Source organism: Choloepus didactylus, chromosome X (assembly GCF_015220235.1).
Source record: "Choloepus didactylus isolate mChoDid1 chromosome X, mChoDid1.pri, whole genome shotgun sequence".
NCBI classification, from domain to species: Eukaryota; Metazoa; Chordata; class Mammalia; order Pilosa; family Megalonychidae; genus Choloepus; species Choloepus didactylus.
Window position 1 is genome coordinate 37,327,421 of NC_051334.1, and position 14,308 is coordinate 37,341,728.

Below are 14,308 nucleotides of genomic sequence, written 5' to 3' on the forward strand. Positions count from 1 at the left end.
AGGGTCAGTGTGTGGCCCCTGGCAATAAGGCTCTAGAAAAAATAAAGTTTGAGGACAGGTTTTAAAGCTTTTCAGATCTGTGTAGAAATTACCCTCTTTTGACCACAAGCCTTCAATAAAGTTAGGGAAACAATAGCCTGATGTTTATCCTGCTTTGGTGAAAAATGGACAGGGCTGTGTCAGTGCTTTGGATCAAGTATTGCTGACATGAGTGTAAGTGAGGAGGGTCATATGTAGAGGAAAATGGATTGGAGGAGCAGTTGCAAGATGGACAGAGGAGGTTTGGGGAGGATTGGAGAGGTGATCTGAGCAGGAGCTAGGACAAATAGCCACTTTGGGGGGACCTCAGAAGCATTTGAGGAGGAGGATTGGTTATTTTCGTTGGATAGCAGGAAAGCAGGAAAACTAGAGTTGCATACATAAAGCACTTTCACATACGATTATTAGAATAACTTGAGTGTTATGACTGACAGATGTGAAAAATATAACTGATTTAGTTTTGACCCTTCTAGAAAGGAAAAATGTGACAAGAATTCAGGATTCAATCAGGCTGCAGAGATATTAACCGAAGGAAGTTAGCTGTAAAAGTAACTGGAGGGCCCACGAGACAGCCACTGTGTGCAGACTGAGGAGATGTGAGACGTGGATTTGGGATATGAATTCATTTGAAAAACCATTTTAGGGTTATGAATATATTTTCTGATGAAACTGGATTGGAATAATTTTCATGATATTTGTATATTTATATATGTGTATATATGCTTAAAATTGTGCATTTGACTTAAAGTGCCATGAGAAAATTTGCATTTTGCAAGGTGGTCCTAGCTACTTCCTTGATTTGGGTACTTTTGGATATGTTTCTGCTACTTTACTTCAGTGAATGCAACAACTGTGATGAAAAAAAGAAGAGATGACTTCCAGCTGGGGATGGTGTAAACAAAGGTGTATCCAGATAATCTTCCTACAACAACTGTGGTGATTGTTTTCCTCGATGAGGCTTGGAACACACTTCTGCAAACTATCCAAAGTGTCATTAATCGTTCACCAAGACACATGCTAGAAGAAATTGTTCTGGTAGACGATGCCAGTGAAAGAGACTTTTTGAAAAGACTGACTTCAAGAGAGTTATGAGAGGAAATTAAAAGTACCAGTTTCTGTAATTTGAATGGAACAAATTTCTGGATTGATTAGAGCTAGATGGAGATGCTGTGTCTAAAGGTCAAGCGATCATCTTCTTAGATGCTCATTGTGAGTGTACAGTGGAATGACTGGAGCCTTCTCTTAGCCAGGATAAAACATAACAGGAGAACATTGGTCTGTCCTATCATTGATGGGATCAGCAATGATAGTTTTGAGTACATGGCAGGCTCTGGTATGACCTATAGTGGATTCAACTGGAAGTTCAATTTTCACTGGTATCCTGTTCCCCCAAAAAGAAATTGGGCAGAAGGAAAGGTGATTGGACTCTTCCTGTCAGAACACCAACAATGGTAGTAGGCCTTTTTTCAATAGACAGAGGTTACTTTCAGGAAATTGGAACATATGATGCTGGAATGGGCATTTGAGGAGGAGAAAATCTAGAAATTTCCTTTAGGATTTGGCAGTGTGGAGGTACTTTGGAAATTGTTACATGCTCCCATGTTGGACACGTATTTCATAAAGCTATAGCTTACATGTTTCCAGGAGGCACAAGGCAGATTATCAATAAAAATAACAGATGATTTGCAGAAATTTGGATGGATGAATTCAAGAATTTCTTCTATATAATTTCCCCAGGTGTTAAAAAGGTAGATTATGGAAATATATCATCAAGGTTTGGTCTAAGACAGTAGTCCAACCCTTTTCTTGGTACCTGGAGAATATTCATCCTGATTCTCAAATTCCACATCACTATTTCTCTTTGGGAGAGATACATAATGTGGAAAGAAATCAGTGTCTGGATAACATGGCTAGAAGAGAGAAAGAAAAAGTTGTAATATTTAACTGTCATGATATGGTAGGTAATCAGGTTTTTTCTTATACTGCCAACAAAGAAATTGGAACAGATGAGCTTTGCTTGGTTGTTTCCAAACTTAATGGCCCAGTCACAATGCTGAAATGCCATCACCTAAAAGGCAACTAACTGCAGGAGTTTGACCCAGTGAAATTAACCCTGCGGCATGTGAACAGTAATCAGGACCTGGATAAAACCATGGAAGAGGATATCCAGGTGTCTAGCATTAGAGACTACAATGGAAGCTGATCCTACCAGTGGCTTCTTAGAAATGTTGCCCTTCCAGAAATGTTCTGAGACCAACTTTAAAAACAAAAGAAAAAAAAAAGATTGGGCTATCTCAGCATACATTTCTGCCACATTCTTAAGTAGCAAAAAAGGAAAAGTGCTTTCCTGCTCTGCAGGGTATCAGGTTTATCAGCCATTAAAACTTCGACTACTTTCTAGCTGTGAACCAGCCTTTCTGTCCAAGGACCTGAAACTACATACTAGTGAGACTGAGCACACTGCTGTTTATAAGACTGAAGAGTCTTTTATCAAGAATAATTGTAAAGAGTATTCAGATAATGAAACAATCAACAAATTGGCTTTCTGGAGAGCTACACTTTCTATGGTTTCCTTGCACCTCAGTAATTTCTGCTGAATGTGCTATCGTGATGAAGACATTTGCAAGATTTTTTCCCGATTAGAACTGGTACCAGTATATTAATATTGACATAAAAATTAATGAAAAAGAACTGGAACCAGATTCAATATCATGAAAACAACATTTTCAAAACAATTTTTAAAACTGTATTAAACAGGGTTTAAAGAAAATTAAATCAGAACTATGAGAAGTATAATTTGTTATAGTATAGTATCAAATGTCTGTATAGATTTTATACCTCAGTAGGGAAAAATAACTGATTCCAATGACATTCATTTTGTTTTCATCTCTGATATTCATGCATGCTTTTTTTTCCCTTGGGGTGCTTAAAATGAGCTGAAAAATGGCTTTTTGCACACAGTTTTAATTTCTTATTACAATTTTTTAAAAGCTTATTTGGTTTGTGGGCTGTTGGAATTATAATTTTTATGGTCTTCTTAAAAATGGAAGTTTAACATAATATCTGGTCTCAACTGAACAAATTAGATCTCTCAGTTGCTCTTGGGTCAACTGGCTTGCAGACTTTCACACTCAAAAATCTTTATTATATTTTCAACTTCTTAACTTGATTCAACTGATTATGCTTAATACCCAAGATTCATACTACTGTTCTTCAGATTTGTTTTCACAGCAGTAAATCTTAAGTTCTTTGTTTATGATTCCACTTAACCAAAGCCCTACAGAAGTGACTTATTATTTGGGTATTTGGAGATAATATGTTTGTTGGTTCAAACCTTTTACACTCCATACTCACATGTGCTTCATTGTCAAGTGTATATTTAGAGTAGATTCTGTGATGGTTTGAAGCTGTATGTACACCAGAAAAGATAATGTTTTTTTTCAATCCATTCCTGTGGGTGTAGACCTATTGTGGTTGGGACCATCTGATTTGGTTATTTCAATTGAGGTGTGACCCGCTTCATTCGAGATGCATCTTAATCCTCTTACTGGAGTCCTTTATAAGAGGATAAAAGACAGAAGAAAGCCCCTGAGATGTTTAGAGAGAAGGCCCCACAGAAGTTAAGGGAGACAGAAGCTAAAAGAGAGAAGCATGAAGAAGCTCAGAGAGGAAGCCACTGAAGACTGAAGCTAGAAGCAATGAAACCTGGGAGAGAAGGACCAGCAGATGCCAGCCATGTGCCTCCCCATGTGACAGAGCCCAAGCTCACCGGCAGCCAGTCTTTGAGAAGGTATCATCCTGTTGATTTCTCAATTTGAATATTTTCACGGCCTTAGAATTACAAACTTGTAAGCTCATAAATCCCTATTGTTAAAAGCCAGTCCATTTCTGGTATATTGCATTTCCAGCTTTAGCAAACTAAAATAGATTCTTTCTATTTATTTATTTATTTTAAATGCAATTTTATGGAGATATATTCACATAACATACAATCCTTCAAAGTGTACAATCAGTTGTTCACAGTATCATCATATAGTTGTGCATTAATCACCACAATCCATCTTTGAACATTTTCATTACTCCAAAAGATAAAATAAAAATTAAAATGAAAAAGAACATCCAAAAAATTCCATTCCCTTCCTCCCACCATTGTTTATTTACTTTTTTTTAAATTAAATTCAGTTTTATTGAGATATAGTCACATACCTATACAATCATCCAGTGTACAGTCATCTGTTCACAGTACCATCATATAGTTATGCCTTCATCACCCCAATCTATTTTTGACTCCTTTCCTTACACCAGAAAGAATCAGAATGAGAATAAGAAATAAAAGTAAAAAAGAACACCCAAATCATCCCCCCCATCCCACCCTATTTTTCATTTAGTTTTTGTCCCCATTTTTCTACTCATCCATCCATACACTAGATAAAGGGAGTGTGATCCACAAGGCTTTCACAATCACACTGTCACCCCTTGTAAGCTACACTGTTATACAATCGTCTTCAACAGTCAAGGCTACTGGGTTGGAGTTTGGTAGTTTCAGGTATTTACTTCTAGCTATTCCAATACATTAAAACCTAAAAAGGGTTATCTATATAGTGTGTAAGAATGTCCACCAGCATGACCTCTTGACTCTATTTGAAATCTCTCAGCCACTGAAGCTTTATTTTGTTTCATTTCACATCCCCCTTTTGGTCAAGAAGATGTTCTCAAACCCACGATGCTGGGTCCAGATTCATCCCCGGGAGTCATATCCCACATTGCCAGGGAGATTTACACCCCTGGGTAAAACAGATTCTTGAATTGCAATGTTTGATCTGCTGCTTTTTTATAAAATAAAATTTGATTGAAAATGTTTAATTAGCATTTCTTAATGAGTTAGCCAAAGAAGTGCAACTATTATTCCATATTACTAGTCCTGCATTTCTTCCCTAAATTCCATTTGTCAGTTTTCTTTTTCTCTGATTTTTAATACCATAAAATAACCTGTGTCAATTGGAAGTTAATCTTATTGTGGGGGCAGAGCAAGATGGCAGAATGATGAGGTGTGGAATCTAGGTACTCCTCTAGGGCAGCTGGTAAATAGCTAGGAACTATATGGAACAGCCGCTTAGGGACTGCTGTGATCAGTCACACATCATACACCAATGTGGAACAGGTGGAACGGCTGAGATCACAGCAAAAAACTAAGTTTTCCGGCAAGGGGGCTGGCGACCCTCCCCCCACTCCCTCACCTTCCAGACATGGCAGACTATCTTGCAGCTGGTTCCTGGAGGGAAAAAGAAGCAATCTGTGCTGGGAGCAAGGAGAGGGCTCAACCTAGCCCCAATTGCAGAATTAATTAACAAACTTGGACTGCTGAATAAAATCTCCAAGCACAGATATATCAGGAGCAGGCACCAAAGGAACTGGGAGGAATCTGTCTGGCAGAGAGGAGGCGGGGCTGACAACAACAGCTACAAAAAAATGAGCCTGTTGGAGTTAGAAGTATTCAGAATACTGGAAAAGGGCTGGGATCCAAGAAAAAGGGACACTTAGAGATGAGTACTACATCGGACTCTGGCTTCCAAACCTAGGGAGCTGGGGTCTGGCTCTGAAAAAGGGTTTTTTTTTTTTCTTTCTTGCTCTTCAACTATTTTATCTTTTTGCTATTCAATAGCCCACCAGAGCTCCTGCTTCAGCATTGCCCTGGGCAAAGGTATAATTAAGAATTAAAGTTGTCTGAGATTAACTATTCAGGTGAAAGAGATAATAGCCTAAAGGGCTTATCTTTAAATAGCCTGTACTAGGACTGAGAAAACTTGGGGGCAGGAGAAAGGCCATGAAAAGGGATTTAAAAAAAAAAAAATAGCTATTCTAAGTAGCTCATTACAGAAAGCCTCAGATATTTGCAATTGGCCCTTGGATCCAGGCAAGAGGGAGCTAAGATAGGTCTGAGAGAAAAAGCAATGAATCTAGTGGGAGAGACAATTCCCTAAAAGGCATAACTTCCCCAAGACAAGGGGGGCCGGGCCCAGCTTGAGTGGCCATCCCTCCTTCAGAGAACTCAGACTCCAGGGGCTGAAAAACACAAAACAGCTTGAGTCAGCTATGCCCCTGGCAGGGACAGAGTCTGTGGAGAATTAAAGGACCCTGTGGCACCTCTTTACACTGGTGGGGAGCTGCAGGCTGACAGGCATCACCTGCTGGACAGGATAGGAAAAGCACAGAGTCTAGAGGCTTCATAGGAGGTCTGACAACCTGTGGCATCTCATTCTCAGGGAAACTTCATACCCTATTCCTGAGACCTGGGCCTCTCTGGACTGGGAAAATCTGATTGGGGTTGATCATATCTTGGGAGACCCTCCCACAAAAAGGTTACATAGAGGCAGGGCAAGAACCAGAAAAACAAGAGGTGAAAAATTCTGATCAACTAAACAGAAGCTAGGTTAGAGGTCTAGAATAAGTTGAACTGAACACCAAAGAACAGATAGAGAAAAGAGCCAACCAAAAAGAAAACACTAGGTAAAAGAGGGAAAACAAACTCCAGAATAAACTAATCAAGAAAATCAGATGCCTAGACAGGTAAAAATAATGAGCTATACTAGGAAACATGGAAATATGGACCATCCAAAGGAACAAACTAACACTCCAACCGAGATACAGGAATTGAAACAACTAACAAATAATCAAACAAATTCTCCTAAATCAATTGAAAAATCAAATCAATGAGCTGAGGGAAGATATAGCAAAAGAGATGAAGGATATAAAGAAGAAATTGGGTTAACATAAGGAGGAAATCGAAAGTTTGGGAAAACAAATGGCAGAACTTATGGGAGTGAAAGACACAATAGAAGAGATGAAAAACAAAATGGAGACATACAACACCAGAGTTGAAGAGGCAGAATAAAGGTTAAGTGAACAGGAGGACAGGACACCTGAAATCCTACACACAAAGGAACAGATAGGGAAAAGAATAGAAAAATATGAGCAGGGTGTTAGGGAACGGAATGGCAACATGAATTGCATGAATATACATGTTATGGGTGTCCCAAAAGGAGAAAAGAAGGGAAAAGGGGAAGGAAGAATAATAGAAGAAATAATCACTGAAAATTTCCCAACTCTTATGGAAGACATAAAATTACACATTCAAGAAGTGCAGCATACCCCAAACAGAGTAGGTCCAAATAGACCTACTCCAAGACACTTACTGATCAGATGGTCCAATGTTAAAGACAAAGAGAGAATTCTGAAAGCAGCAAGAGAAAAGCAATCCATCACATACAAGGAATGCTCAATAAGACTGTACATATTTCTCCACAGAAAACATGGAGGCAAAAAGGCAGTGGTATGATATATTTAGGATACTGAAAGAGAAAAACTGCCAACCAAGAATTCTATGTCTGGCAAAACTGTCTTTCAAAAATGAGGGGAGATTAAAATATTTTCTGACAGACACTGAGAGAGTTTGTGAATGAGACTTACGCTTCAATAAATACTAAAGGGAGTGCTACAGGCTGATAGCAAAAGGCAGGAGAGAGAGGTTTGGAGAAGAGTGTAGAAATGAAGACTATCAGGAAGGGTAAAAGGAGGGAGAGAGAAAAAATGAGATATGACATATAAAAACCAAAAGGCAAAATGGTAGAAGAAAGTACTGCCCTTACAGTAATAGCACTAAATGTTAATGGATTAAACTCCCCAATAAAAAGACACAGACTGGCAGAATGAATTAAAAAACAATGCCCGTCTATATTCTATCTACAAGAAACTCACTTTAGACACAAGGACAAAAATAGGCTGAAAGTGAAAGTTTGGAAAAAGATTTTTCACATGAATAACAGCCAGAAAAAAGTGGGAGCAGTTATATTAATATCAGACAAATTAGACTTCAAATGTAAAACAATTAAGAGAGATAAAGGACACTATATATTAATAAAAGGGACAATTCATCAAGAAAACATAACAATCATAAATACTTAGGCACAGAGCCAGAGTGCCTGAAAATACATGAGGCAAACACCGACAACACTGAAGGGAGAAGTAGATACCTCTACAATAATAGTTGCAGACTTCAATACACCACTCCCATCAATAGATAGAACATCTAGACAGAGGATAAATAAGGAAACAGAGATGTTGAATTGTACAATAAATGAAGTAGACTTGACAGACATTTATAGAACACTGCACCCCACAATGGCAGGATACACATTCTTCTCAAGTGCTCATGGATAGACCATTCATTGGGTCACAATGCAGGTCTCAACAAATTTAAAAAAATTGATATTATACAAAACACCTCCTTGGATCATAATGGAATGAAGTTGGAAATCAATGACAGGCAGAAGGTCAGAAAATTCACAAATATATGGCAGGTAAATAACACACTCTTAGACAACCAGTGGATAAAGGAAGAAATTACAACAGAAATTAGTAAATACCTCGAGGCAAATGAAAATGAAACACAGCATATCAAAACTTATGGGATGCAGCAAAGGTGGTGCTGAGAGGGAAATTTCCTGCCCTAAATGCCTATATTAAAAGAGAAGAAAGAGCAAAAATTGAGGAATTAACTGTTCACCTGGAGGAACTAGAGAAAGAACAGCAAACTAACCCCAAAGCAAACAGAAGAAAAGAAATAACAGCAATTAGAGCAGAAATTACTGAAATTGAGAAAAGGAAAACAGTAGAGAGAATCAACAAAACCAGAAGTTGGTTCTTTGAGAAAATCAATACAATTGATGGACCCTTAGCTAGACTAACAACAACAACAAAAACAAAACAAAACAAAAACAAAACAGAGAGGGGATGCAAATAAATGCAATCAGAAATGGGAAAGGGGACATAACTACTGACCCCTCAGAAATAAAGGAGATAAGGAAAGGATACTATGAGAAACTATATGCTCATAAACTAGACAACTTAGACAGAATGGACAACTTCCTAGAAAAACATGAACAACCACCATCGACTCGAGAAGAAATAGACAACCTCAACAAACCAATCACAAGTAAAGAGTTTGAGTCAGTCATCAAAAAGCTCCCCCAAAAGAAAAGCCCAGGCTTCACATGTGAATTCAACCAAGCATTCAAGAAAGAATTAATACCAATCCTGCTCAAACTCTTCAAAAAATTGAAGAGGAGGGAAAACTACCTAACTCATTCTATGAAGCCAACATCACCCTAATACCAAAGTCAGACAAAGATACTACAAAAAAAGAAAATTATAGACCAATCTCTTTAATGAATATAGAAGCAAAAATCCTCAACAAAATACTCGCAAATTGAATCCAGCAGCACATTAAAAGAATTATATACCATGACCAAGTGGGATTTATTCCAGGTATGCAAGGCTGGTTCAACACCAGAAAATCAATTAATGTAATATAACACATCAATAAATCAAAGTGGAAGAACCACATGATCACCTCGATCAATGCAGAAAAGGCATTTGGCAAAATTCAACATCCTTTCTTGATGAAAACACTTCAAAGGATAGGTATAGAAGGGAACTTTCTCAATATGATAAAGGCAATATGTGAAAAGCCCACAGCTACCATCATACTCAATGGGAAAAGACTAAAGCTTTCTGTCTAAGATCAGGAACAAGACAAGGATGCCCACTGTTCTAGTTTGCCAATGCTGCCATTATGCAAAACACCAGAAATTGATTGGCTTTTATAAAGGGGATTTAATTGGTTACACAGTTACAGTCTTAAGGCCAGAAAGTGTCCAAGGTAACGCATCAACAATCGAGTACCTTCACTGGAGGATGGCCAGTGGCATCTGGAAAACCTCTGTTAGCTGGGAAGGCACATGGCTGGCATTTGCTCCAGAGTTCTGGTTTCAAAATGGCTTTCTCCCAGGACATTCCTCTCTAGGCAGCAGCTCCTCTTCAAAATGTCATTCTTAATTGCCCTTGGGGCGTTTGTCCTCCCTTAGCTTCTCAGGAGCAAAAGACTGCTTTCGAAGGCCATCTCCAAAATGTCTCTGTAATCTCCATCTCCTCTCTCAACTCCTGTACATTCTTCAAAATGTCCCTCTTGCTGTGGCAAGCTTGCTCCTTCTGTCTGAGCTTATATAGTGCTCTAGTAAACTAATCAAGGCCTATGCTGAATGGGCGGGGCTACACCTCCATGGAAATTATCCAATGAAAGATCTTGCCCACAGTTGAGTGATCACATCTCCGTCAAAAGTCTCCAACCCAATCAACACCAATACATTTCCTGCCCACACAAGACTGCATCAAAGATAAAGGTGTTTTGGGGGACATAATACATCCAAACCAGCACACCCATTGTCACCATTGTTATTCAACATTGTGCTGGAAGTTCTAGCTAGAGCAATTAGGCAAGAAAAAGAAATAAAAGTCATCCAAATTGGAGAAGAAGAAGTAAAACTTTCACTCTTTGCAGATGACATGATTCTATATGTAGAAAATCCAGAAAAATCTACAGCAAAGCTACTAGAGCTAATCAATGAATTCAGCAAAGTGTCAGGCTATAAGATCAACATGCAAAGATCAGTAGTGTTCCTATACACAAGTACTGAGCAACAGGAGGAGGAAATCAAGAAAAAAAAAGTCCATTTACAATAACCACCAAAAGAATCAGGTATTTAGGAATATACTTAGTGAAGGCCACAAAAGCTATACAGAGACAACTACAAGAAACTGCAAAAAAAAAAAAAAAAAAAAAAAAAAAATCAAGCAGGACCTAAAGCAATGGAAGAACATACTGTGTTCATGGATTGGAAGACTAAATATAATTAAGATGTCAATTCTACCTAAACTGACTGATAGACTCAATGCAATACCAATTAAAATCCCAACAACTTACTTTGCAGAAATAGAAAAACCAGTAACCAAATTTATTTGGAAGGGCAAGGTGCCCCAAATAGTGAAAAATATCTTGAGAAAGAGGAACGAAGTGTGAGGTCTCATACTACCTGACTTTGAAATGTATTACAAAGCTACAGTGCTCAAAACAGCATGGTACTGGCATAAGGACAGATATACTGACCAATGGAATCAAATTGAGTGTTAAGAAGTAGACCCTTGCATCCATGGACAATTGATCTTTGATAAGGCAGTCAAGCCAAAGCAACTGGGACAAAGCAGTCTCTTCAGTAAATGGTGTTTGGAGAACTGGATATCCATATCCAAAAGAATGAAAGAGGACTTCTATCTCACAACTTACATAAAAATTAACTCGAAATGGATCAAAGACCTAAACCTTACTGCTAAGACCATAAGACTTTTAGAAGAAAATGTAGGGAAATATCTTAAAGATCTTGTGATAGGAGGTGGTTTCCTGGACCTTACACCCAAAGTGCAAGCAATCAAAGAACAAATAGATAAATGGGATTTCCTCAAAATTAAACACTTTTGAACATCAGAGGACTTTGTCAGAAAAGTAAAAAGGCAGCCTATGCAATGGGAGACAATATTTGGAAAGCACATATCAGATAAGGGTTTAATATCCAGAATGTATAAATAGATTCTACAACTCAACAACAGAAAGACAAACAACCCAATTTTAAAAATGGGCAAAAGACATGGACAGATACTTTTTTGAAAAGGAAATACAAATGGCTCAAAAACATATGAAAAGATGCTCAACTTCACTGGCTATCAGGGAAATGCAAATCAAAACTACAATGAGATATCATCTCCCACCTACCAGAATGGCCATTATCCAAAAAACAGAAAATTACAAGTGCTGGAGAAGATGTGGAGAAAGAGGCACACTTATTCACTGTTGGTGGGAATGTAGAATGGTGCAACCACTCTGGAAGACAGTATGGAGGTTCCTCAGGAAGCTAAGTATAGATTTGCCATGTGACCCAGCTATTCCATTGCTAGGTATATACTCAAAGGAACTGAAAGTTAAGACACAAACAGACATTTGTAAACCAATGTTTATTGTGGCATTATTCACGATTGCCAAGAGATGGAAACAGCCCAAATGTCCATCAACGGACGAGTGGATAAACAAACTGGTATATACACATGATGGAATATTATGCAGCTGTAAGACAGAACAAAGACATGGATCATATAATAACGTGGATGAACCTTGAGGACATTATGTTGAGTGAAGTTAGCCAGAAACAAAAGGACAGATCTGTATGGTCTCTCTAATATGAACTAACATTAATGAGCAAACTTTGAGAGTCAAAAGCTGAGAACCCAGGTTACAGGAGATAGAAAGAGGGTAGAGATCAGGTATCTGATGCTGAAGGAGTATAGGGTGTTCAACAGGATTGATTGTATAGATCCAGAAATTGATAGCATAATACTGTGTGATCATAGGACAATATTGAAAGTACACTGAACAAAGATGTCTGTGAGTAAAGCTGAAAGAGGAGTGCTAGGGCAAGTATGACACCAGAAGGAAAGAGACTGATAAAGATGGGGACTGTATAACTTAGTGAAACCTAGAGTGGTCAATCATGGTGACTAAATGTACAAATATAAAAATGTTGTTTCATGTGGGAGAACAAATGAATGTCAACCTTGCAAGGTGTTGAAAAGGGGATGGTATTGGGGAACCATATAATCAAAGCAAACTGGAGTCTATGGTTAACAGTAACATTGTAATATGCTTCCATTAAATGTAACAAAGGCAATATACCAAAGCTCAATGTCTATAAGATAGGAATATAAGGGAGGGATATGGGATTCTTGGTAGTGGTGTTGTTCCCTGACCTTATTATTATTTTGTATTGTATGGTATTTTAATTTTTTAATGTTTTTTTATTCTTCTTTAAAAATTTTTTTAAGTAATGAATATGTTCAAGTGCTGATTGTGGTGATGAATGCACAACTACATGATACTGTGAACGATTGTACACTGGATGATTGCATGGTATGTGAATATATCTCTATAAAATGGCAGGAAAAATATAAACAGAGGGATACAAGTACTGGAGAAAACATGGAGAGAGGGATGGACCTATTTACTGTTGGTGGGGAAGTAGAATGGTGTAGCCTTTCTGCAGGACAGTGTGGTGGCTCCACACAAAGCTAAGTATGTGGGTGCCATAAGGTCCTGCAACCTCATTAGGAGGCATATACTTGGAAGATCTAAGAGCAGAGACATGAACGGACATTTGCACACTGGTGTTTATAGAGACAGTACTCATGATTTGCAGTGGATGGAGGTGGCCTAAGGGTACATCGACTGAGGAACAGAATGGTGAACTGTGGTGTATGCATACAATGGAATATTGAGCAACTGCGAGAAGGAGTGAAGCTGTGAGACACGCAACGAGGTGAATGGATCCTGTAGACAGCTTATTGAGTGAAGTATGCCAGAAACCAAGGCAAATACTATAATGCCTCACCAATATGGACTAACTACATTGTGTAAACTCAGAATTGAATCTTAGAGCACAGCTTATCAGGGAAAGGCTTACTGTAATGGCCCCTAGATTGTAAGCTCTTACAGCAGTCACATCTATTCCTGAGTTGTAATGGTTATCTCTAAATTCTGAGATGCTGAGCTCTTTGTGTAACCTGGTCGGTCTCTGGAACTTTGGGTATCTGTGTGACACCTGAAACTCAGAGCTAGAACTCGGCAGATATGAATGTCAGTATTTCCGCACACAGCAACTGTTAAAAAAAGGCTGAAAAAGAGTTCAAACCTCAATTGGAGATATGAATGAAATGGATCTGGTTAGGACTAAGGCAAATCAGGCTAAAGGGTAAAGGATGATATTGACTATGTTTTAAAACTTCAGCTTCTGTGTGAGACCAAGGGAAGAGATGTTTATTTGGTGTAGGATCTATATTTTCTGCAGCACAGTAAGTAATTTAAGTTGCACAGTTTATTCAAACACCATAATTATATGGAACTTTGAATAGGAAGAGAGATGTCGTAGGTCGGTAAAGGTTAGTGTGAAATCTGATACATCTCAAAGTAATTTGGGCAGAGAATAAGGATATATTTTCAGCCCCTCCCTGGGGGGGTGGAACTGAGGAAAAATGCAGAAATGTTGGACTTCCCCACCTGGGTTATTACTGATATGCTCACAAACTTTGAGGACTAACAATTTAGTAGGATGAGCACTCAATCTTGGGGCTTGCCCTTATGAAGCTTGTTATTGCAAAAGAGAGGCTAAACCTGCTTATAACTGTGCCAAAAATCTCCCCCTGAATGCCTCTTTGTTGCTCAGATGTGGCCGTCTCTCTAACTAAGCCACCTTGGCAGGTGATCTTGCTGCCCTCCCCACTACGTGGGACCTGACTCCCAGGGGTGTAAATCTCCCTGGCAATGCAGGATATG

The 14,308-nt window shown here is 38.5% G+C and overlaps 1 pseudogene; it reads left to right on the top strand.

The window, feature by feature from the left end:
- The first annotated feature begins 791 nt into the window (after positions 1 to 791).
- Positions 792 to 2,290, top strand: LOC119523298 (annotated as a pseudogene).
- The last annotated feature ends 12,018 nt before the right edge of the window (positions 2,291 to 14,308 follow it).